At 37.9% G+C, this 8,895-nt stretch overlaps 1 pseudogene across 1 annotated transcript; it reads right to left on the bottom strand.

Annotated features, from left to right (window-relative positions):
* Positions 1-5,845: 5,845 nt before the first annotated feature.
* LOC307193110 (tripartite motif-containing protein 75-like) lies at positions 5,846-7,088 on the bottom strand (annotated as a pseudogene). Its single transcript has 3 exons — positions 6,702-7,088; positions 6,320-6,567; positions 5,846-6,107 (listed from the first exon to the last, which is right to left on the bottom strand). The product of its transcript is annotated as a tripartite motif-containing protein 75-like (transcript).
* Between the last annotated feature and the right edge of the window lie 1,807 nt (positions 7,089-8,895).

The raw sequence follows: 8,895 nt of genomic DNA, 5'->3' as shown, positions 1-8,895 counted from the left end.
TTTCTAAGATTTTATGATCCTGTAAACTTTATTGAACAAAACTTTTTTTTTACATACTTAATCTGAAATTATATGGCTACAGACTGGTATTGATAATTATGGTAGTATTGTAAAGTGATTTCTATATTGATAAAGTAGATACATTTTAATTTGAGGGTTTATCATATAAATATAGTTGATTAGCTTGCAGTCATTTGACCCAAATTATAGCAAATAAGAGTCTGCAACAGAAAACAACTAAAATAACTTTGAGTAGTAGACAATCTGACCCAAGATTTACCAGATCTGAATGAAAAATAAGGATTTTTCAGAAGGCACTTCATAGCCCTAATTATCAGTTTGACATGAGACATTAATGTCCATACCATGAGGTTTTATTAGTTTGAAAGGCTGAGTTTTCATCTAGGCATGATCAGTAATGGGCCAGATGTAATCCAAAGATCATATTTTAAATTGGCAAGTAAAGCCATCAGATGAGAGTCCTGTGAGTCTTACCAATTTAATGCCAGTGACACAGAGTCAACTCTATTTCATTCTATGTGCTAGAATCCATTAAGTTCAAGTGGGCAATAAAAACCTACTTTCAAACTCATCTATCCTTGTGAATAATGACTATAAAAGACTCTCTCTCTTTTTTCTAAAACAAATGCATCAAAAGGCAATAAGCAAGGTGTTATTCAGAAATAATAAATGTTTTCCTTCTTTAGAGAAAAGGAAGTCTATGAATTCTACCAGATTCATAATACTTCTGCTTTAAGAAAAAAAAAAAAAAGCTACAAATGTATCCCAGGTATTAGCTCAATTATATAACAGCACATTTGAAAGACAGGAATTCTATAAGTAATACAAAATATTTTTAGAAGAATCATATAGAAGCTTAATTTCTCACTGACTGAATGAAATATAATAAATATGTATGCATATATAGAAGACTATTTCATGTAATTCAGATCGCAACCAGATTTTTGGTGATGGTTCACATTTCTGCAAACATAAAAAGTTAAATGTATAAACAACATGATAGCATTTATCATTTACTAAATTAGCCACAATTTTTTAAATAAAAATTGGAAAATTATATCAAGGATGTGATGAAATGGTATACCCATTCACTGTGCACAGGAGTGTACATTTTTTCAGACTTTTGCATTCTTTAATTTCTTTTTTCACTCCTACCTGTTCTATTTGTCATGCAGAGAAAATTCAGATTGACAGGACTTTTGCTAATCAAGGGCTAGCATTTTGTTTAGAGAAATATATAAGAAAAATGACAGAAAATTATAAGTAAATAAATAACCTTCCCCAATTTTTGATCATTATAAGTGATTCAAATAAAGTAAAACAGAGTGATATGAAAAAAAACATGTGTGTGTGTGTGTGTGTGTGTGTGCATGCACACACACATGTATAAAGAGGGGTATTGAGGGGAGCAGATTTTAAGTTGGATGGTCAGAGAAAACTTGTCTGTGATTTTCTTTAGTGTTAGTCATTTAAAGATTTGGACAGAGGGTGCTGCATGTTGAAAAAAAAGTAAGGTCAAGGCCTTATGAGAGAAAAGAATGAGGTATATTCAGGAAAGAAAAAACAAAAAACACAAATTCGCCAATAGGGCTGAAGCATAGTAAACAGATGGGAGGTAGAGTGATACATCAGCAGTCCCTCACTTTTTGGCACCAGGGACTGGTTTCGTGGAAGACAATTTTTCCACGGACGGGTTGGGGGATGGTTCAGGTGGTAATGCGAGCGATGGGGAGCAGCAGATGAAGCTTCACTTGCTCGCCCGCCACTCACCTCCTGCTGTGTGGCCTGGTTCTTAACAGGCCATGGACCGGTAGCAGTCCGTGGCTCGGGGGATTGGGGACCCCTGTGATACATGATGAAGTTGAAATAGTGTGTATACACAATTTGGAGGCTCTGACCTACTGCTCAAATAACAAGGGATGGTGCCCTCAACTTTGTAATCTCTGTTTCAAATATCACACTTTCCAATTACATTCCAGTATTCCCAAGTTTTTCTCTCTTATAGCCTGAATCCAACAATCCTATGACTCAACTGGAATGTAAAATTCACTGATCCTCAACATTTTCACTCTCTTTGGCCACTCACGTACTCACTTTCTTCCTTACCCAACTTAAACTCAATGATTAATCTTTCATTACAGCTACCTCTTTGTATGTAACTTCAAATTCCTTCTCTCACTTTTTATCAAAACCCAAATCCTAGTTCATATCTATCTCTCTGTCTATAGTATACACGATATGTGTAACTAAAGAACACTATGCTATTATGCTAACTGGTTTCACTCTAAACATGTAACAGTGAACCTAACAGGGCTCTAATTTCAGACAATCACATGGTTTTCCATTATACTAACTCTCTCAGTATTCAAGATTCCATTTCACACTTTATACCTGGTCCCAAACCTCCAAAACTTCATCTCACATCTTTTTTTTCAGCTGATGACATTACTCTTGTCTAACTAAAAAAAAAATAGAAGCAGATGAATGGTTGGGAAAATGGCAGAGTTGGCAGATCCATGGGCTCATCCCTCAACAGAAATGGCAAAAAATCAAGCATATGTTGAATGAAGAAAAAGGCAACTTTGAGATGGAAGGAAACTTTTGTGACATTTTTACATGCCTTTTCTCCACCCCCTCCCAATATCAGTGGTGGTCTTGAGGAGGGTAGCCTATGTTCAGTGTTGGGCTCTGGTCCTTGTTGTGGAGGGGGAAGAGTAGATATTTTTTTATGTCTGTTCTATACTGTCTGTGGTCTTTGTTTCACCTAAGTCAGAACACATCCATGGAAGAAATGCAAAAGACATTCCTTGGAAATGTTGTAAGGTGGACAAAAAACACCCAGTAACCAGGGACAAAGGATTGTGATTGAGGCATACAACAGAGCACTGAAAGCCTGGGAGGAAAGGCTTGAGAGAGAGTTTGGGAAATAAGGGCATTCCAAAGTAGCCATGAATAGCATATACTGAGGAATTTAGAAAGCCACACATATGCCCAGAACTGAATACATACACAGAAAAGATCTAAGAATACCCTAAGCTTTCACCTCTGGCTGATCTCTAGGCTCTGTGTAAGTAGAAAGAGAAGGCTAAGGTAAAGATGTAGACAGCAAAGCTTCCTCCTTTTCTTCATAGTCACAAATTGTCATAACCTTGAATTTGGCAGTGAGTTTCTAGAAATGATACCAAAAGCATGAGCAATAAAATAAAAAAATAAGTAAATTGGCTTTCACCAAGACTAAAAACTTTTGTGTATCAAAGACCATTAATAAGAAAGTGAAAAGACAACCTACACAATAGGGGAAAATATCTGTGATTCATATATCTGATAAGGATCTAGCATTCATAATATGAAAAGAACTCTTACAACTCAAAAACAGAAAGATAAGAAACTCAATTAAAAAATGGGCAAAGAACTTGAATACACATTTTTCCTAAGAAGATATATAAATGGCCAACAGGCATATCAAAAGATACTCAATATCATTAGTCATTAGGAAAATGCAAATCAAAACCACAATGAAGCACTACTTCACACCCATGAATATGGCTATAATGAAAAAAATAGATAATAACAAATATTCGCAAGGATGTGGAAAAATTAGAACTCTCCCATACATCGCTGGTAAGGATGTAACATGGCTCATCTCCTGTGGAAAACAATTTTTGGTTCTTTAAAATTTAAATATGAAATTAACATATGACCCAGAATTTCTATTCCATATATAATAAAAAGAATTGAAAACAAGTATTCAAACAGATGCATGTACACCCATGTTCATAGCAGCACTATTAAAAATAGACAAAGTGTAGACACAGTGCAAATATCCACCAATGGATGAATAGATAAACAAATTGAGGCATATATATACAACCAAATATCATTCATCAATAAAAAAGAACAAAGTACTGATCTATGCTACAACATGGATGACCCTGAAAAACATTACGCTAAGTGAAAGAAGCCAGAAACCGATGGTTACATATTGTATAAATCCGTTTATATGAAGTATACAGAATAGACATACGTAGGGACAGAACACAGATTGTTAGTTTCCAGAGGCTGAGGGGAGTGGGGTATGGGAAGCAACTGCTTAATGAAGTTGGAGTTTCCTTTCAGAGTAATGGTATTTGCGCAAAATTATGAATGCACGAAATGCCACTGGATGTCTCATTTTAAAATGGTTAATTATCTGTTATATGAAATTCACCTTAAAAAAAAAAAAGCAGTCAGAAGAAAATCTCTGTAATCCCATTCACTATATCAACTCACCTACCGGCATTCGTATCCTCCTATATTCACCTTTGTCAGCAAAGATGAACTGTCCTTGTAGCTGTTAAAGGTCAGGCTCTCCCCTTGTGCACCAGATGCCTTCTTGTTTATTCAAAGTCAATCCACCTAGTGATTTTCACCTTATTTTCCTAGATCATCATTTTTCCCTCTTTATTGGACCATTTCCATAAGAATGGAAGAAGACAATATTTCTGCTACTCAAAAGTTTTATAAAAAAGAATACAAACAAACAAACAAAAGTCTTTGACTCACATTTCTGAATAGCATCTACCTCATTCCTTCACAACAAAACCTCTACTAAAGAAAAAAAGTATCCCCATCTCCCAACATGGGTGGGCTGCTGGGCTTAATACCTGGACATCTCTTCCCCATCTGTCCTACTACTTCCTTGGAGAATTCTGCTCATCTCATCCATGCTGAAAATGCTTACATTTTAATTTGAAGCCTTGGACTTCCTCCTTATCTTCCAATTGATCTAGTCATCTACATACCTAAATATATGTGTGAATACTTAATGGGAAACATATTAATTGAAGATCTGATCTTTTCCCCCAAATTTGCTTCTTTTCTAACCTTCCCTAATTTAATTTAGGCAATTCCGTCTTCCCAGTTACTTGGGACAAAATCTTAGGCTGATCTTTCATGTTTCTCATACTCTATTTTTAATGTCAATAAATATGCTGGCTACATTTTCAAAATATATGTGGAATTTAATTAGTTCTCCTCACTGTCACTGCCTTCCCTCTGGCTTAAACCAACATAATTTCTCACTTGGATAATTTTGATAGCCTCCTACCTGGCCTCCTTGCTCTCACCCTTGTCTTACTGTATTCTGTTTTCATTAAAATCTACCAAGTCCCCTCTATTTAGCCACACTCACCTTTATTCTGTTTCTTTACAATTCTTCTTCAACTTCTATTGTTTCTCTGGGACTCATTCTATCACTTCCTTCAAAGTTATTTTCAAAAGCCTTCTCAGTTGTGCCTTCTGCGATTACCATATTTAAAATTTAACCTCCTTCCCTAATCTCTTATGCTCTTTCTCTGCTTTAGTTTTTTTTTCTTTTTTGGGGGGGGTATGAAATCATTTATTTCCACTCACTGAGGCTTCTTGTGGAGTCAGGGTTCCCATCGGTCCAAAAAATGGCTTGAGAGAAGGGCAAAAAGCCACTAGTTTGGAGGTTTTGGTGTTTGGGGAGAGCTCCTTTACAGGTAGGGCCTTTCTGGGTTAGAACTGCCCTCATAAGACCAGTCAAGGGGCACCCAAACTGTCCTGACAGTTTGTCCAGGTGTAGGGCAGAGGTGAAGACAGAGGGGGAAGATTAAAAAGATTCAGCAGTAAGACCTAAAAGATGGACTCAGACTCTTTATTATAAGGACTTTTCCTGAACACAGGAAGAAAGCAGAACACAAAGAACATCTTCCAAGGGGGCTCAGCACTCATCTTCAACTAGACTTATTGTAAGTGATTTGGAAGAAACTCCAATAGAGAAATAGGGTACAAGTTTTTCTGTAAAAATTTCACTGAATAAATATCAAGGAGATCTATTATTCAAACTGTAAAAAGAAATTTCTCCCAACTCATAGTGCAGAAAAACACCAATCTGACATGGGTTTCCTGAATCCCCAGTGCCAGGTATAGTAGATGAGAGTTGAATTCACCAGCAGCTATTGCTTGGGGATGGTGATATAGAAGCATTTCTGGGGAAAGATTCTTTATACACACCAAAGGACCATTCACCCATTCCTCTTCCTTCTACCTGCCAAAAATGCCTGCCAGCATCAAATCCCTCAGAACTGGGGATGGGTGAGAAGTAAATGCCTCAGGATTATGAACACAGTGTGGTTCCATCCTTTGAAAAGTCGCAATTTTCCTGTCTTGTGAAATGATGAGACTGTGGTGAACAGTTTCAACCTTTTTGTGAAGGGCAAAATATTGTTGGGGGAGAGTGGAAACCTCCTTCTTTAGTTTGTAGGAAAAGGCTGCTGAGCTCTCTAACTTTCCATACATGCTGTGGATCCTTTCAATGCCTGTCAGCAAATCGAGGTCACTCTGCAAACACTTTTTGGTTATTTCGTCAAGCAGACTTTGTAATGTGTATCCTTTGTCTGATATTTGAGTTCTTTTTTCAATTATTTTATCTTGAACATCATTCTCTTCATTGAGTAACTTAACATGAATTTCATCATGTTCCATCCCGCAGAAACACTTAAAGTGTTCAACTTTGGAGTGCAAGTTGCTCCTGTGATTCTCCACCTTCCACACCAACTCAAATGATTTTGAGACTTGCATTTCTAACACCTTTTCAGCATCTTGCAGCTGCTTTTTCAGGGGCTGAATGTAGCTTTTGAGCTTCCTCCTGTGAGAGGGGCAGCTGGCTCCATGTGTGCCAGAGGGTGATCTTGGTATTCCGAGGAGACCCTGCACTGGGGACACAGCAGCTCCAGGTCCTTCTCACAGAACAGGCTCAGAACCTGCTTGTGCTTCTCACACAGAGGTTTCTCTTTCTGCCATTTCCTCATGTCCTCTGTGCTGGGAAGATTCTTCACATCAATCATGAGACATGACTGGCTGTTCCTCCTAAAGCTCTTCTTGGGGCAGAGCTGGAGGCAGACAGGACAGGGGAAGGTGTCCTGGAGATCCTCCCAGCACTGCTGGATGTGGGAGTGACAGAAGTTGTGTCCACTCTCAGTGGTCACTGCGCCTCTCAGGTAATCCAGGCAGATGGGGCAGCTGACCTCTGCTTGGAGCTGTGCCAGGGAGGACACCAGGGCCATTGTTCACGGAGGGTTTCTGTATGAGGAGACCCTCTTCAGAGAGACCTGGCTCTCCACGGGCAGGAACAAGTGAGAAGCTTCTGACTCTTCAGCCTTCTCTCTGTTCTTTCAAGGCTACAAGTAGGTTTGCCAGGATCCGCAGGGAGCTGTGGCCACTCAGGCCTAATTCTACCCCTTCCCTTCAACTCTACAGCAGCCGCCAGGAGGACTGAGAGCCCCAGTCTGTCTCTGCTTCCTTTGGCACTTTTGTCCCTTTTACTCAATGGCCCCAAATCATAGCTTCCTAGGTAGTCCTCTTCTTCATAGAGAGCCACAGCTCCAGGTAGTGATGAAAATCAACAGCACAGGGACAAAATCAGCAAAATCCAGACATGGGCAACTCTATGGCACAGCTCACCAGGTTCCTGACCACATTTCTCAGTCTTGGCTCTGTGATGAGGGAGCTGCTCTGTGTCCTCAAGTCCTGTGAGTGCCCTCGACTCCCCTCACCAGGACTCTGGGCCCCTCCCTTCCTCGCAGAGCAGAAGGTCTTCCTTGATCCAGGTCAGAGCACACAACACAGCCCACCATCTCTGTTCACTACTGGGGTCAGAATCTGGCCCCTTGGGCCTTTATAAGCCTGTAGGGAGGTTCCTTTCCTTCATCCCATTGGACAGACTCTCTGCTTTAGTTTTTTCTATGGCATTTTCTAACTCACTGCATAATTTACTTACCATTTGTATTTATTTTTGTAGTTGCCAGAGGTGTAGCTACATGTGGGTGGTAAAGTTTTCTATTTTGTTTACTGATGTATCTCAAGTGCCCAAATGAGTGTCTGGCACATAGTAAGTGCTAGAAAATATTTGTTGAAGGAATGAATAAACGATTATGAGAAAAATATTTGGCTTCATACGGATTGTAAAATGTAGGAAACTCTAGGCAACTTAAAATTGTAGTTATTTGTGTTATCAAGTAATATTGAAATAAAAGCCCTTGAAAATATTCTAACTTTAAAAACATCCACCTCTGTAATGTATCTAGAATTTTTTGGAGGGGAGGGTGTCATATCCAAATTTTACTTACGTAATACCTCTACTATGCACTAAGTTATCTTACAGAAAATTAAAAAAAAACTTTTGGAAATTGATCTGAAAGAAAGAATATAACATTTAGAACAGAAATAAGCAAGTCCTAAAGGAAAAAACTATAACAATACTCAATTTTGGAAGTGTAATTTTCCCTAATATAATTAATTTATGTTTATGATTCACAAACTCTTCCATATTTTTCTGCTACATTTTTGTACAATATGTGTAACAGGCAGAAAATTCCCTAGCTATGGCTGTGTGCACATGGGATTTTTCTATAAACGTTTCTGAAGTCAGAGGACTTTTTTTTTTCCTGAAAGCTTTTAGATTTGAAAATTCTAATATTAAAATATTTCAAAACATCTTAAGGTTTCTTTAAAAGGGCCAAATACCTTCCATCTAAAGAAATTGTAGCTTTCATTTTGCATAATCAAGTATTTACAAGAAAAAAAAATAGCAGCTCTTCAGGTAGTTCAACAATGTATACTGATCTAGAAATATTATGGAATCATCAAGATACCCATTTGAAGGTTGTTTAAATACCAATTTTTACAGAACTGTCAGTTTATGTATCACTTTGTGATATATGTGATTATTTGTGGTTTTTCATTTGTATATACACCTGAGTGCTTACAGATAAAGAGAGCATTTCAAAAGATTTAGATTACTTCCTCTCAGATATAAGCTTTATGCCTTAAAATAAACACAGATGGAGGACCATTTGGCTCAGGAAAACAAAC

Source organism: Stenella coeruleoalba (assembly GCF_951394435.1).
Source record: "Stenella coeruleoalba genome assembly, chromosome: 1".
Taxonomy (NCBI): domain Eukaryota; kingdom Metazoa; phylum Chordata; class Mammalia; order Artiodactyla; family Delphinidae; genus Stenella; species Stenella coeruleoalba.
Note: the sequence above shows the minus strand (reverse complement) of the source record. Positions and strands in the feature narration are given on the sequence as shown.